The sequence below is a fragment of the Scylla paramamosain genome, chromosome 5 (assembly GCF_035594125.1).
Source record: "Scylla paramamosain isolate STU-SP2022 chromosome 5, ASM3559412v1, whole genome shotgun sequence".
Taxonomy (NCBI): domain Eukaryota; kingdom Metazoa; phylum Arthropoda; class Malacostraca; order Decapoda; family Portunidae; genus Scylla; species Scylla paramamosain.
In genome coordinates, this window is record NC_087155.1 from 18,767,724 (window position 1) to 18,783,650 (window position 15,927).

At 42.4% G+C, this 15,927-nt stretch overlaps 1 long non-coding RNA gene across 2 annotated transcripts; it reads left to right on the forward strand.

The window, feature by feature from the left end:
• The first annotated feature begins 5,241 nt into the window (after positions 1-5,241).
• On the forward strand, positions 5,242-14,853 carry LOC135100633 (uncharacterized). Of its 2 annotated transcripts, none has more exons than XR_010268844.1 (3): positions 5,242-5,640; positions 13,701-13,877; positions 14,464-14,853. It is a non-coding gene; the product is annotated as an uncharacterized LOC135100633 (long non-coding RNA). The 2 variants fall into 2 exon arrangements; XR_010268843.1 differs by lacking the exon at positions 14,464-14,853 and adding an exon at positions 14,254-14,454.
• The last annotated feature ends 1,074 nt before the right edge of the window (positions 14,854-15,927 follow it).

Consider the following 15,927-nt stretch of genomic DNA (forward strand, 5'->3'; position numbering starts at 1 on the left):
TGCTTGCCACTCTGGTATTCTGCCCCTCCACCTTACTTTCCACACGTCCAAAGTAGCGATGGTGGTGGCAGCAATAATAAAAGCAAAGTTTTCAGTATGTAATTCTCTTCCTCTTTTTATTTATTCTCTCTCTCTCTCTCTCTCTCTCTCTCTCTCTCTCTCTCTCTAGGATCCTGGAAAGCAGAGCAACACATTTACACAAGTCAGCATGAACATCCTTATCTGAAGAGTAATTAATTACGGTGACAGAATTATCTGGCGCAGCTGGAGGTGCAGTGCCATGCCAATGCTTCTTGCGGCAAATGTCTGCAACATAGGCCTATTCTGAATCACTTCCGCGCCGCACCACCACTACTTTCAAGAGGCTCTAGCTGAAGTGATTTTTTTCAAGAAATATACTTGGACCTACGTTTGTATATACATACACAAACTGCCGCTGTTGACTTCTTGCAGCGTCTTTTATATTCTTACGTTCTTGTTATGGTCGTAAGTTGTCCGCTGGCACCGAGTGAAAGTGAGCGGGAGCCAACCGTCTTGTACAAGCAGACAGGCGCTGAGAACCTGGCGCGTGGGAAGCTGTCACTGCACTAATGCCCGCACAGTGGCACCAGTTTCCGGTTTTGTCTGTTTTTTCTCCACTTAATACATGTCGACCTTATTACCGGAAAACCGCAATTTGGCGCGACTTAAGTGAACATTAGAGAGCATTTCCATAAAGTCCCTCCGGTAAGTATTCGTAATGGTGAGTAATGCTGCTGTTTACTTGTTCAGCGTCGGACCTCAGCCGCCTCTTCCCGCCGCGTCCTGCAGCCCGTAACGAGGCAACTTCTGCCCCGCGTCCTAACTTTTGGTACAAGACTCGCAGCTTTATGTCTGGACACACTTAGCGAAGAGAAGGAAAGAAGGAAGAATCTCAGCATTCATATTTATTTCAATGTAAACTTGCTTCCTCATGCGTGCCCATTGTAGTCACCCACACTACTTATGTATCTGCCTAAACTATGCACACTAAATTATACACTACGCCTGTACGAAACGAATTAATTTGGCAGCTGCACTTAACTCTGGCGGGGGATTCCTGAAATGCTGACGATGATGACTAGTGTGTATTTTAACCTTTAAATATGGTTCGTAAATATAAGCGAAGCAGCTTCGTCCTCTTGTTTGTCAGTGAATCAGTGAGTGAAGCAGTCTCTCTCTCTCTCTCTCTCTCTCTCTCTCTCTCTCTCTTATACTGGTAATATCTGAACCAATTGGCTTCGGTAAAGACGATTACACAACACACAGCAACCATTAGTTCAAGAGAGAGAGAGAGAGAGAGAGAGAGAGAGAGAGAGAGATTATGTAGGTCCCAAGGAAGTAAAGAAAAAGAAAGGAACTGAAGGAAGTGTGTTGAGTGCAAGAGGGACTCAAAAGGAAGGTGAAATTAAAGAAAACGAGAGGCAGGAAAGGGATACCACGAGAGAGAGAGAGAGAGACTGTAGTAGACTATGGACAATTGGTGGCGGTGTAGCAGGTGATGTCACACGCTGCTGACGTCACCACTATATCAGACATCTTCGACACGGCCCCAGATATTCAGTAATGATTCAATGGTACAAGAAGACGCCGCCGTGACAAGATCGCGCCGTGTTGGCTGATGAGAGATAGCCTCGTCTTGTGTAGCCTGTTGCCTTAGCAGTGAAGAGCGACATGTAGGGACGTGTTCCCTTATACACGGACGCAGTTTCAACGATGTACACCCACCTGCATCATCACCACCAACACCAACATTACTGCTACCACTATTACCTCCGCTGTTACAAACTCTCACACCGCAAACCTCACCAATTTTCACGCCATCATACAATTGACAAGGCATCTCATTTCAAAATACCTCACAAACACGACACAGAAGAACAAAAATTAAAGAAGAAAGTAAACATGTCAAATAAACCTATAGTGAAACAGAAGAGTAGAGTGTTGGAGTAGGAGGGGAATGCTAGAAAAGAGCATCAGATAATTGGAGCACGCAAGGAGGGAATGCAGGGACGGAAATAAATGAAGGACAGAGTGTTGGATTAAGTGAGAGAAAAGGGTCGAGAAGAGAATGAGATGATTTGAACATGACAGGAGAAATGGAAGGACAGGAATAAAATTTAATGAAGGACAGTGCTGGATTGTGTGAGAGAAAGGAATAGAGAGGAAAAAGAGAGGATTAGACTTTGCTGGCATTGCTGGGAGAGGAATAAACATCGTATTTTTTGCCTCACATTCGATGATCAAGTTGTGTTTCAAGTTACCAAATATACTGAGATGTGGGAAGATGACGTGTGTTATCACTGACTTTGGGTGTGAGCTTATTTCGAATATAAATAAGCAAATAGGTAAGAAATAATAACAACATGAATAATGAAGTGTTTCATTTAGTATTGTTAGCGCCATCATTATGACACGAGGTACTTGTTAATATTAATTATATTACAGCATGTGACACCAACACCAGTAATCACAGCACATTACAGCTCAGTGTGTTTAGGTGCACTGAGTTGGTGTCGGTGCTAGACTGTCACACACACACACACACACACACACACACACACACACACACACACACACACACACACACACACACACACACACACTTTCAAAATGGAATACGTGAAAGAAATATTAATTAGAAAACCCCAGATAATTTTCACAATAACATATGTAAAGCAGCTGAATATATGAAAATGCGTATCCAGTATGTTGACAATTTATTGCATGAAGCTGTCATTCCTGTCGTGCTTGTGTTGCAATCACCTCCTTCCTGTAGTAATGGAAAGTAAAGCGGGGGGAACACTCTGGAAGGCTGTCGTCCTTGTCCTACACTATTGCTATTAAGTCTTGCAGCATATCAGTAGTGTTTCATGAAGGGCCATCTTCAATAATGGCGACTATGAGCTTTGTCAGAACATTATCAATACAAAACAAGGGAACATGACTCACTTTATTGGTGTTAAGAAATCCCCTTCACTGCGCTGTCCACAGTGAAGAGGTCATCTATCTTGACGACACTTGCTAGTCTCGCTACCAGTGCCTGTAAGTTTTAGCTAAGTTTACCCTAAATTTACTCTTATAATTGCCTTTATTATCTCCATATGACACCAACGAATATTTTTGCCAATTAGGTCAAGGTCTCAAACATCCACTGTCAAAATAGCATCCTTGTCCGACGCTTTGTTAAGATTTTATTTATGAAAAACGACAGACACAGCATCCCAAATCTTTAGTAATAATGTTGAATGATTAAAGATGTAGGCGTATTAACTTTACCATTAACAAGGTCTAGCTGAAGTTATTGGGGGTTTCAAGGGTGTTTTCATGATTTTAGTAATAGTTTTGTAGGGTTTTGTGAAAATATTGGAGTTCTCAAGGATGTTTGCATGAATTTAGTGATAGTTAAACAAGCTCTTTAGGAAACTACGGTCTCCATAGATGTTTATAGTTTTATTGATAGTTTAACATGATGTAGTGAGTTACTAGGTGTTCGCGGATTTCATAACAGTTCCTTGTTCACGAGATGGATTGTGTTTGTCTGTGTACATCTTGTGGTTAGTTGCTGGACACTCTCTACCTAATCTATAAACAATAATGATGGGGCACTGTTAGGATGGCAATTATTAAAGTGTATAGCACATATTTCTTCATACAAACCACACACACACACACACACACGCACAGACACACATGCGCGCGAGCGCGAAACAAAATTCAATGATATATGCAACTGTATGAATAAAAATGCAAATAATGAATGGAGTACCAAGTAAAAAATGCACACGCACATACATACAAACACAAAAAATACTATGAAATAAATAAATATATGAACAAAAATACTGATAATTAATTACCGCTAAATATAAACTCCAGGCTAATTAAGTGTGGATAACGAAATAAAAAAAAAAAATTAATTAAATTATAAATAATAAAAATGTGTTAGTTGGAGAAATGCTGGTGATATTTCAAAGTAACACACAAAAATTAGAATTGTATTTTTTTTCATAATCTCTCTCTCTCTCTCTCTCTCTCTCTCTCTCTCTCTCTCTCTCTCTCTCTCTCTCTCTCTCTCTCTCTCTCTCTTTCATCACCTTATTTAGCATTGTATATTAACCTAAGCCAAGCGTAATAAGTTAAATCTCTCTCTCTCTCTCTCTCTCTCTCTCTCTCTCTCTCTCTCTCTCTCTCTCTCTCTCTCTCAAAAGTTTTCTTGTTAATAATGTGGAAATCTTGTTAGTGTGTCACTAGCACCATAAAAACACCCTCAAAAATGAGTGTAACTTTAACTACGTAGAGCCTTTTGATTGGTGGAGGTGGTGCGGCGCAGAAGTGTTTCAGTAGGATGATTAGATGTGCCGAGTCGCCGCTGCCTCAAGAAAATGAACATCTAACAAATAATTCGTACGCTATTCATTGTTTGGACACTCGTGATACGTGATGACTTAGAAGTAGATAAGAGTATGTATTCTCTGTTCTCTTTTATAGTGTTGGGAGGTCACCATTTGCGTTGAATTGATATCTACTGGTGAATCTGGCAACGCGACGCTTCAACTTGGGGATTCGAGTCAGGGTGGATCCCGTTTGGTAAGATTTACTTTCCGTAGTCCAATAATGTATCATGTCCTTTGAATAGTGTGTAATCCTAACCCTGCAATGCGGTTGAATGTTCTTCGTATGAGGTATAATCTCATCCTTGCTTCATACACACTACAACAATACACTTTGGTTGTGGATCAGTCACGTGGCACTTCAACACACATACACAACACACATACGTATTGGAGTAAGCGTAAGTAGGCATTTGAAACGAAGCTGATATACATCTTTCACATTCATGTAATGCTATTATATCTCCAATGAAAACAAGTGTAATCCTATCCTTACTGCATACATAGTACATTTATACAGTTTGGTGGTGAATCTGGCAACGTAATGCTAAAGTTGAGGACTCGGGTCAGGATGGATTGCCGTTTGAAACCAAGCTAAAATTCGCCTTTCTTGAACCTGCAATGCTGATAAATGTTCTCTGTATAAGGTGTAATCTCATACTTACCTCGTGAACACTACAGGAGTACAATTTGGTGGTGAATCTGTCAATGTGACCTTTGAGGTATGGATTCAAGTCAGCGTAGATGTTTGAAACCGAGCTGAGATAAACCTTTCGTAGACCTTTCATGCTCTCATATACGTCCTTTGTATACCGTGTAATATTCAGCAATTGAGTGGCATATCCCGGCATACCAGATACCGGAAATAAAGAAAGGTATGAGAAAGACTCGAAGCAGTGAACCTCGAGAACGAACCGAGTCCCAGATTGGCCAGGCGGAGGTCCCACGCTGGCGTCACCACTCGAGGGACGAGGCGCCGCGCGGTCACGTGGATATCTGAATTGCGCGTTAATCACCTCAGTAATTGAACACCGGTGTCATTAGTTTGTGTAGTGGTCGTTAATTGTACTTTGCAGTAGTGCAGGCAAAGGAAGCGTTAGACTCTAGCTTCCATGGAGCTGACTTTGCCGTGGGTACTGAGCGCTGGCAGCAGGGAGTGTGGTGCTGGAGGCCTGGTGTTCCCTGTCTGAGTTACTCCGTGGCGACGCCGGACAGCAGTAGGAGCGAGGTACAGTAAATAAACTGTTGTTGATTCATGTTTGTTGTCTTTGGTGTGCAGTCACCATGTTTTGTTTGTTTATTTCATAACACGTGTTTACATGATAACTGAGGGTAAGTAGACTTTGTGACGTCACTGATACTAGTCCCCTCCCCCCACCCCCCACAGCCTGCCGCTCCCCACGGCAGCTTATATCCCCGCTACTGTGTTTTCCGTGATGCTGTACATATGAATATCGTGCAGTGGTGTCACGGATAGTTTGAAGCTGTTATTTGCAATTGTATTTAGTGGCAATGATTGTTGGTCGTTACCATTGTTCAATAGTTTAGTCGCGTGTATCATTGCACTTGTAAGGGAGGAGGGCATGGGAGGAAAGGGTTGAGGGGAGGAGGGCATGGGAGGAAAGGGTTGAGGGGACAGCGTGATGCAGTGACAGTCATGCTTGACTTCCTATATTCTTGTACTGATATGAGAGAGAGAGAGAGAGAGAGAGAGAGAGAGAGAGAGAGAGAGAGAGAGAGAGAGAGAGAGAGAGTAGGTCAGGCAAGAAGTAAGGGCATTGTATCAAGGGAAGGTGCAGAGGTCAAGAAAAGGTCAGGAGGTGAGGGAAGGGAGGAGGGAGGTCATTGGAGCAGGTCACCGAAGGTCATGTCTGTCTTGGTGAATGTCAGTGAGAGAGAGAGAGAGAGAGAGAGAGAGAGAGAGAGTGCGTGAGTGGCTGCCATTGTGGTGTGAAGGACGTGACAGTCATCATAATGGCCGTGGTGGTCGTTATCAGCATAATCACCATCACCATTACCACTGCTGTAACAACCACCACCACCATTGTAACCTTCAATTCCACCATCACCAACCCTACCACCATTACTGTAACCAACACACCCCCATCACAACCACCACCACCACCACTAACAAGGTAACCAAAACAATCACCACCACTGTACCCAGCCATCAACGATGGTTTCACTTGTCAGATTTTTCGGGTAGAATGAATAGGGAACATTACTTGGGGAAATTCCAGAACAGTGATGATAAGCCAACTGATTTCTCTAAATGCTACTTATTGAGATGTTAATGCAGAATCTATAGGAAAATTAAGACCAGATAAATTCAAGGACAAGGATGAAAACTCTACTGATCTACTGACAATTGTGTTCATGTGCTCTAGAACGTGTCATGTATTCTACAGGGACTGTTGTTTTGTCGCATCCTTCTTATTCTCCAACACGCCATGAGCAGAATAAATAATAAATAGATATATAATGAGGATAACGAATGACACCTGGGCTAGACAAGGACGCCACACTGCGCTGTATATTCTAATGATGTGCTCAGGTGTATAATTCTATTCGTGTCAGAGCTTCCTTAGCGATATCAGTGTTGGTTGTTGATATTCTTTATAGTATGTTGCTGGTGTTAGACGTTTGTCAGTGTTAGTGCCACGAACAAGACTCGCTAACGCAAGACGCCTCAGCAACAGGGTGGCAATGAACAATTCGTCCTCAGCAGCATGAAGTCGTATAAGATTTATCAGAGTGATACTTTCCTGGCTGGCTGCAGTGACCCGGGCGTTGTGACGGAGGCGGTAATGGACCATATTCTGACACCCTTCACCACACCTTCCATAATTACAAAAAGTTTCAGAATGTAAAGGATTTTTAAGAGTGTTTTTATGCTTCTAGAGTCAGAGTAACATTTTCTACATTATTAACAGGAGAAACACTCTTGAATACTGTTAATCATCTGTGGCCTTTGAAAATAGTCATGGTGGGAAAGCAGAGAGTTTCTGAACATAGGCCAGCATTTCCTCCATATCAGCCTCGCCTCCTCAGCCAGACTAGACCTTCCGTTATTGGGTGTACCCGTACTGGCGCGTGCCGCGCTTTCGCTTCACGCATTTCACGCTTCACTCGCTGCCTTCATCATGCTTGCAATAGACGCTGTACTCAGCATCTGCCCCGAGACTCTACTACTTTACGATGCTTCGCTGTGTGTGGTTTTGCAGTGTTAGCATCCCCGGGTTTTGCTGATCTCGAGGCACGTGGCGGGTCTAGGAATTTAACGCCTGTTAGATAATGTGGAGTGATAAGTGAATGAGTGATGAGCGAATGAACAGACTCGGTAATAAGGTTGTTAATGGCGGATATGTAGCTACATTTTCGCCTGCTGAAATCAAGATATAGAGATATTGTAATATCACGAATCATAGCATATTTTTTCATAATTTCATAGCTATGAAATGGAGTTTTTACCTTTGAAATGCTCATATGCTTGAAAAGCCACATAGACTCGTATGCTTGAAAAGACACAAAGGTTACACTCGAACACACGTCCTGGCAACCGTCCCAAGATTTCCTTGTGTTATCAGCTCTGTAATGTGGCCGAGCCCAGCTGTGCGTCCCCTCCTCGTGCCGTTAACATTGAATTTGATTAGATCAGTCACGGAGGTAATCAGATCAGTTAGTATTGGTGCTGCTGTGTGGGCATCAGTTCTGGAGCGCGGAGGTAAAGAAACAAAAGAACAAAGGCAGCGCAGTTCGGGTGGTCTGCACCGAGCCTCGCACTGTGTATTTTTCCTGGTGAATGTGTAAGGGAAGGGATTGTATTTGAAAGGTTCGTTTCCAGCAGACTGACCATTCTAAAGAAAATTTCGTCATCATGCTTATCATTTTGAACGCTGAACCCTCAATTTTTTGTATCACAGGAAAGCGTACGCGTATGTAAAGTTAGACGCTCAGATCCCATCACCTTGTCAAAAGTTACGAATTAATGTTGTATAATCCTTGAACTATTCCATCATTAGCTATTGATTGCTATGAAATACTCCAGAGATTATGAATGGAAGTAAGTGTGACCGTTCCCAGGTATATATGCCTTATCTGAAATTACACACACACGCACACACACACCTCTTTCCATCATGTAAACATTCCCTCTTATCTTCGTACCCTACACACCTCATCATCTTTCCTCGTCTCCCCTCTCCCTCCCCTCCCTCTCCCTATCTCTCCCAGCCTCACATCACCCCCATCACCCCATCCCTGCTTCTGTATCACCGCGCACCATCTCTCCCTCTCTCCCTCAGATCGCTTCCCTGTTCTTCCTCCACTTTTCCTCCCCTCTCTTTCCTTTCTGCTTGAGATGCTTTTCTTTTTCCCCGCATTCCCCTTCGCAATATTTCCCCGCCTCTTCCTCAGGCGCCCTTCCCGAACCACTTTTCCTCCTCACCCTTTCCTTCTATCGCCTCCCTTATTCATCTCTCCTTCTCTCTCCTCTTTATTCTCTCTCTCTCTCTCTCTCTCTCTCTCTCTCTCTCTCTCTCTCTCTCTCTCTCTCTCTCTCTCTCCTTCTCAGGCACCCTTCCCACCCACGTTTTTCTCTCCATCCCTTTCTTCCATCTTCTATATTTATTCTTCCTCTCTACTGTTTCTCTCTCTCTCTCTCTCTCTCTCTCTCTCTCTCTCTCTCTCTCTCTCTCTCTCTCTCTCTCTCTCTCTCTCTCTCTCTCTCTCTCTACCGCTGCGCCACGTCGATCCTCTGAACTGAAAAAACTGCTCTTTCTCTCCAGCTTTATTTTTTTCACTTTTTTCTCCCTCCCCCACGCAAGTTATTTCTCTCGTAGGTTTATTAGAGTAATTTCCTCCTCTTCCCGGTGATTTGGCGAGATGCTTGATGGAATACACTACCACAGTATTGCAAAACATGAAGATTCTGTCCGTCTATTTCTGTATGTCTGAGTTTGTCTCTCTCTAATTCCGAAAATCTGTCGTGTTTATCTGCTTTTTTTTGTCTCGTCTGTCTCTCTCTCAAAATATTCATCATGTCTTTCTATGGCTCTGTGTGTGTGTGTGTGTGTGTGTTTTCTCTGCTGCGGAGAAAGTTATATTTTTTCTTTTTTAGTTTCATGGTTCCTCGCTCGCCTCCCTCGCTCGTCTGTTCTTGTTCTCTATGGCCTGTGTGTGTGTGTGTGTGTGTGTGTGTGTGTGTAGCGTTCTCTATGGCCTGTGTGTGTGTGTGTGTAGCGTATGTACTTAATTTTATTGGCATAGTAAAAAGTGCTCTCTCTCTCTCTCTCTCTCTCTCTCTCTCTCTCTCTCTCTCTCTCCTGGTCAGGCGATACAAAGCGAACCTTAAAAAAAACAGTAATGGCGCTACAAAAGAAAGAAAATACAGGTAGATTTAGAGAGAGAGAGAGAGAGAGAGAGAGAGAGAGAGAGAGAGAGAGAGAGAGAGAGAGAGAGAGAGAGCGCTTTGATACTTCACTTTGAAGGCGTGTGTCTGTGTGACTGTATTTACTGTCTGTCTGTCTGTCTTTTTGTGTACGGTGTGTTTGTCTGCTGCTCTGTCTGCTGCTCTCTCTCTCTCTCTCTCTCTCTCTCTCTCTCTCTCTCTCTCTCGCTCTTTCATCCACAGAAGGTAGATTTTGAGGATAAAACCGCGACCATTCAACACTTAAACTTTTCGAGCTTTTTTTTTTAATGGCAGTTGAAATGCTGTTCTGCATCTTCTCGTGTTCTTGACCAGTTTCCACATTTAAAAGTAACTAAATAGGCAAACAATTAATGAAACGAACGCATGAATAAGTAGATAAGTAAACAAATGAGTAAATAGTTAATTACGAAATCAAAATAAATGAAAAAAAATATTGAATACTCGGGCAGATAAGCAAAGTACTTGAAGGGTCAATAACCAAGTAAGATACTCGAGAATGACGTGTCTGTCCACAGCACGGCAGCTTTATACAAGTAAAGAATATAGCGAGGCGGCGGGCGGTACTTGACCCCTCTACTGTAACTTCCCTCTGAGGTTCACAGGCCACAAAGGAAGCAGGCCCAGGACTCCCCGCGGCCGACTCTCCCTCACTGCTCGCCGCTCGGGGCACAAAACTTTTAGAAACTGTCGCCGTAGATCAATAGGGAGGCTTAGGCACCACCTCACCCCGCTGATCTGCACGGCTTGGTGGGAGGAACTCTTTTTGTGCCTGGTGTTGTTGATATTGCTGTCGTGGTGGCGGTGTTGCGTTGAGGCAGCGGGTTTCCTGTTGTACAATTCAAGCCACATTAAGGCAATACTTTGTCTCTAAGCAGGGAAGAATGAATTTTCTAGGCTTCTTGAGCAAGTTACAAGTATCCCATATTAATTATAGCATAGATTGATAATAACAATAAAATATAGAAGCAGTGAAGTAACAATAAAATACAGGAGTGAAGTCCCAGTATTGGAGGAGTAAATGTATTGTTGGCGGAGACAGTACTCATGTGTTCTGTGGTTGAAATATCCTTCAGAGGAGGACAAATGGCGGGACAGGCAGTGCGGAAGCTGGCCATTACTCTTCCCAGGATGGCCTCGGTCACCGGCCTTCCCATGACCGCGCCGCGTGTCGTCCTAACGCTGAGCAGCACTTGGGTCACCACGTCTCCCAGAGGCAACACTCTTTTCTTTCAATAAACTCATCGGTCAGTGTGTAGACGTCATCGATCAACAATTAATGTACAGTCGTATCATGGGGACTAAAAATAACACTAGTTTGTGAGGTAGTGGGTTCATGTCATTGGTTCATGTTAATGGTGTTTGTGTTTAATTACCCAGAATCATTCAGTTCTGTTTTATTCCATTTAAGAGCGTCCAACTTCAGCTCCCTCCATTTCGCGAATGGCGCACGACAGACTTGTATTGTTCAAGATCTCGAAAACTTGAATATCGAGTCCTTCTACTGGACACAAGCATTCAGACAACCATTCCCTCTTCATTATTATTCAACCATCTCGCCTTCAACCGTTTTTTTTTATTCTCCGTCTTTCAGTTGACTATACAGGGGCTTTGCCGAGCATGTATAGGATACAGCTTCCCATTTATGTAAAAAAAAAAAAAAACTTTGAATCTTTACCAAGCACGGTGAATTCAAAAGCCTTTCGATTAAAGATTTTTCTCCCTTAATTGTTTTGCATCTCACCCACTGCCATGCAGGAGTAAACCAGTATCTGGACTCTTTCCTCCCTTTAACTGGAGAACTTCTGGACATTCTTCCCTATTCAAAAATGCCGCATTTAAAATTTCACCCTCATATATCACGATTTATCCAGCATTAAAAGAAAACGATAAATCTTTTTTTTTATTTGTAAAAGGGGTCAGGCCAGGGGCAACACAATGCGACAAAAAAGTGTCACTGATGGTCCCCGTCACTAAAGAAAACCGTTCAAAAACAAGTCCAAAATTACATTGTGAAAAGTCTTGGAACTTTTCTTTTGTAAAGGTCTGAAATCATAGGCAGGTGGAAATACAGTCATTGGCAGGGAGTGTCAGACTTTTCCGGCAGAAAGATTAAAAAAAAACTGCGAATACTAGGTTAACTCTTGCATCTGTACAGAAACCAGTTAGCAAAAGTGGATTAAAAAAACTTAACCCTTTCACTGCGATACGCAACAATTCACGTCACTAGAAGCACTGTACAGGTGATACAGTACACTGTACTGTATCACCTGCAGGAGAGAGAGAGAGAGAGAGAGAGAGAGAGAGAGAGAGAGAGAGAGAGAGAGAGAGAGAGAGAGAGAGAGAGAGAGAGATTAAAAAACCAGACCTCCTAATACCTAGTCAGTATATGTCTGGAGGTGACTGTTGAAACAAAATAAACTTATCACACTGCTTTGTGATAAGATGCACCAAATATCACCTAAATGGTTAAAAAAAAAAAAATGCCGACCTAGATAAATAACATAACCATATTCATTAGACAGTTTTAAGGTCAGTACAATCTGTCACAGGGTTGTAGGGTGCGTTGAATGCGATTTTGGACACGTTAAGTAACCATGAAAGGTAAAAAAAAAAAAAAAATATTCACATGCTCCCTTCATTTAACAGTATTTAAAAAATCAGTACATTGTCACTGGATACTGGCGTCTGGTAGATTCCGTCGAGAAATGAAGTTCTTGTGTTGTCTTTCCCGCTCTTCCTGCAATTGCCTCGTGTGTGGTGTCGCCTACGTGTGTAGCAGCAGAGTACCCTGCGCGCTGCTGCTGCTACTGCTGCTGCTGCTGGCACTGAGCCTCCCTGGAGAAAAAGGAGGATTTGAGGTCGTACTTATCTGATTTCCCACTCGTCCTTCCCTCCGTCTCCTTCAGTCTACGTGACCAAAGTTAGAGTTTTACTATTTCTTTCTTTCTCTTCGTAGAATCTTTGCCCTCGAGGATTCCTTTTTCCGTCCAGGTCTTCCGCTCTTTGAACCCTTAATGTCGTTATTTTTGTACCTTTCTCTCTCTCTCTCTCTCTCTGAGGCAACTGAAAATTTTAACAGTAAGTACCTTCGAAATCCTTGATTACGTATTTTTTCTTGTTACGTAATTGAACATTATGTACGATATGACACAATGGGAATTAAGCTGAAAAATAAAGTTAATTAGTGAGATGTTTTGTTTCCCTGTCTTTAGTGAGTACAAGGCTTGGGAAAGATGAAGGAATAGGGAACAAAATATTTTCCAGGACTTACCGAGGAAGGGGGACGAGGAGCTTGAAATCTTGGTTTACTAAGTGCTTAAGGTACAGGATTAGCCATTTAAGCCATGAAGGTGAAGGTAGCGGTCAGTGGCTAAAGAAATTTATGTGGATTCGAGTGGATATTAAACGGTAACACGCTTAGGTTCTTACGTAGGTCGTTTGGAGGAAAACTATTCACATTATAATAGAAAAGAAACGTGTTGGTAGCCTGTAGTGGTCACTAACTAACAAGACGGATCCAAGTAAACATATTGCAGCAACAGACTTTTAGTTTCTTTATTACGCTGTTTCGTTAAAGTACGGTACTTGATACTTAGTATAGTACTGGAGGAAAATTAGCCACATTATGATAGAGGAAGAAAGGTGTAGAAAGCTTGTACAAGGTGATTTCAAGTGAATGTAAGTGAAGAAAGGTGTAGGAAGCTTGTACAAGGTTATTTCAAGTGAATGTAAGTGAATCAAACAGCAACAAACTTTTACCGTGTGTGCGTGTGTGTGTGTGTGTGTGTGTGTGTGTGTGTGTGTGTGTGTGTGTTCACGCGGGTCGGTGTATAATATAAAACGATTTTCTTCACCAGCCGAAAAAAATCCTATCCCACAAACGAAATGTCGTCTAAAACCTCCAATATCTCACCCTGACTTCACTCAACGTGGCGGTGAGTAGCAGCGTCCGCCGCCTGTCACTGGACTGCCTACCTCCACTAATGACCGACTTGGTGACGCCTGACGCCTCCAAGTCCCTGATTTCTGTTACAGTGAGATCAAAATGATTACTTGATATTTAGTTCTCTCTTATTTCGCCCTAAAAGGATAATTTTTTTACCTTAATTTGTGGTTTACTCTTTATTTACGAGATGCTTCAGAGATATACCAGTTTACAAAAGCTAAGTGATTGCTTCCATGACTGACTATTTTTTAACGTCAGACCCAGCCTGAATCATGTGAATTATTTAATCAGCGTTGATTGCTTCCTCTCTCCAATTACTTTCATATATTTTTTTCAAGGTGTGGTTTATATCATGTATGAATTGACTTCCACGTTTTTAAGCTCCTAATAATTTTTTTTTTGTGCATTTACTTTGTTCTTATTATTCTTATTGTGTTTTAAGTCAATTCTGGATTTCTTTCTAGGAATACCACCACCACCACCTCCTCCTCCTCCTCCTCCTCCTCCTCCTCCTCCTCCTCCTCCTACCTTGACATTGCCACCTCACCCCCTCGCGTGCTTTCCTCAGCCTCCGCTCATCACATCATGACCTGCCGTGCCTGTCTTCCTGAACTCCTCCTCCTCCTCCTCCTACCTTGACATTGCCACCTCACCCCCTTGCGTGCTTTCCTCAGCCTCCGCTCATCACATCATGACCTGCCGTGCCTGTCTTCCTGAATGGCAGCCGCGATGTCTTCATCTTCAACCTGCGCCTCATTTCCTGCAAACTCGTACGTCTTCTTGAGCAGCGGGTTTGCAAGCGAGATAAAAAGAAAAGGAAAAAAGGACAAAAGGAAAAATAAAGAAAAAGAAAAAAAACGAAGAGAGAAAACGGACAGTAGGAAGCGAACTGAAATGCTGAAACGATATCGAATGAAAATAAATAAATAAATACTACTTTTCAAAGACGGATATTCAAGTGCAAGATGAGCCTTGAAATTTTCATATTACTAAACAAATACTTAAAGAATAAAAAAAACTTTTGATCAATAAGGGCTTCAATTGTAAACACCCATTGAAATCTTGCAAGGCCACAAAAAAAAAAAGGCTAAACACAATGAATCGGATTAATTCTTTAAGCTCCCTATTGTCTCGGCACACAGTCTGATCATTGAGTGTATTCCAGCCACCTGCCGCTCTATTTGATAACCGATATCTTGCTGTTAATGTCTTATCAACCCACTTATCACTCCGATCCATAAATGCATCTAATTATTAACCTCCTTACTGACTCGACAGTAACAATATGATTACAAAATCTATACCAGTCATCTACTAGGAGAACCGTTTTCTTCCCATTGAACTTTACAAAGAGCGAATAACTTCTCAAATACACACCCTCTTAATACTTAATTGTTCCTACCTTTCAGCTTCCTCCTTACGCTCAGGTGACGGGCTCAGGTGGCGCGTCATTAAGTGGTGCAGGTGGCAAGGTTTGAAGGTGCGTTTAGCCCAGGGACTTCTAATTATTACCTGCAGGGCGTCACTTTACACTGAAGTGATTAAAGTTGATTGCGTTAGGTGTACTTTTTAAGTCCTGTATAATGTTCAATATACAGTGTTCCGTATTACAGATCATCATTAAAAATATTCTATTATAATAACCCGATAGGCGAGGCAAGAACGGCACGTGTGGGGGTGCATGCTTGCTGCTGACGGTGTGTTAAGTGGCAGGCAGGCAGGTAATGAATTATATATACACAAGGTAGCCAGGTATTCCACCATTCTTGCCTCAATCCATCAGTTAAAAAATCACACTTTTGTAGAAAATGAACGAGTTTTATATATTTTTAATCAGTAGTGTGTACTATATAATCTGTTTCATCAGAGCAATGTGGATAAATTAACATGAAGTATTTTTTTTTTTTTTAATGAGAGACTTGTGTGACTATAACATGAACGGTGAGGGAGATCGAGGGGGTTTAGCTTGTCAGAGCAGCGTGATTCGTGTGAGAACGGCGAGGAGTAAATGAGTTAGCAGCAGTGGCGGACCGTATAATGAGGAGTGAATGAGCGTGGCGGCGGGGAATATGAATAGTGTAATAACGCGAGATGAATCGTGAAAGTTTCTGGTGTTAAGGGTTCAAATGCTTCAGAGA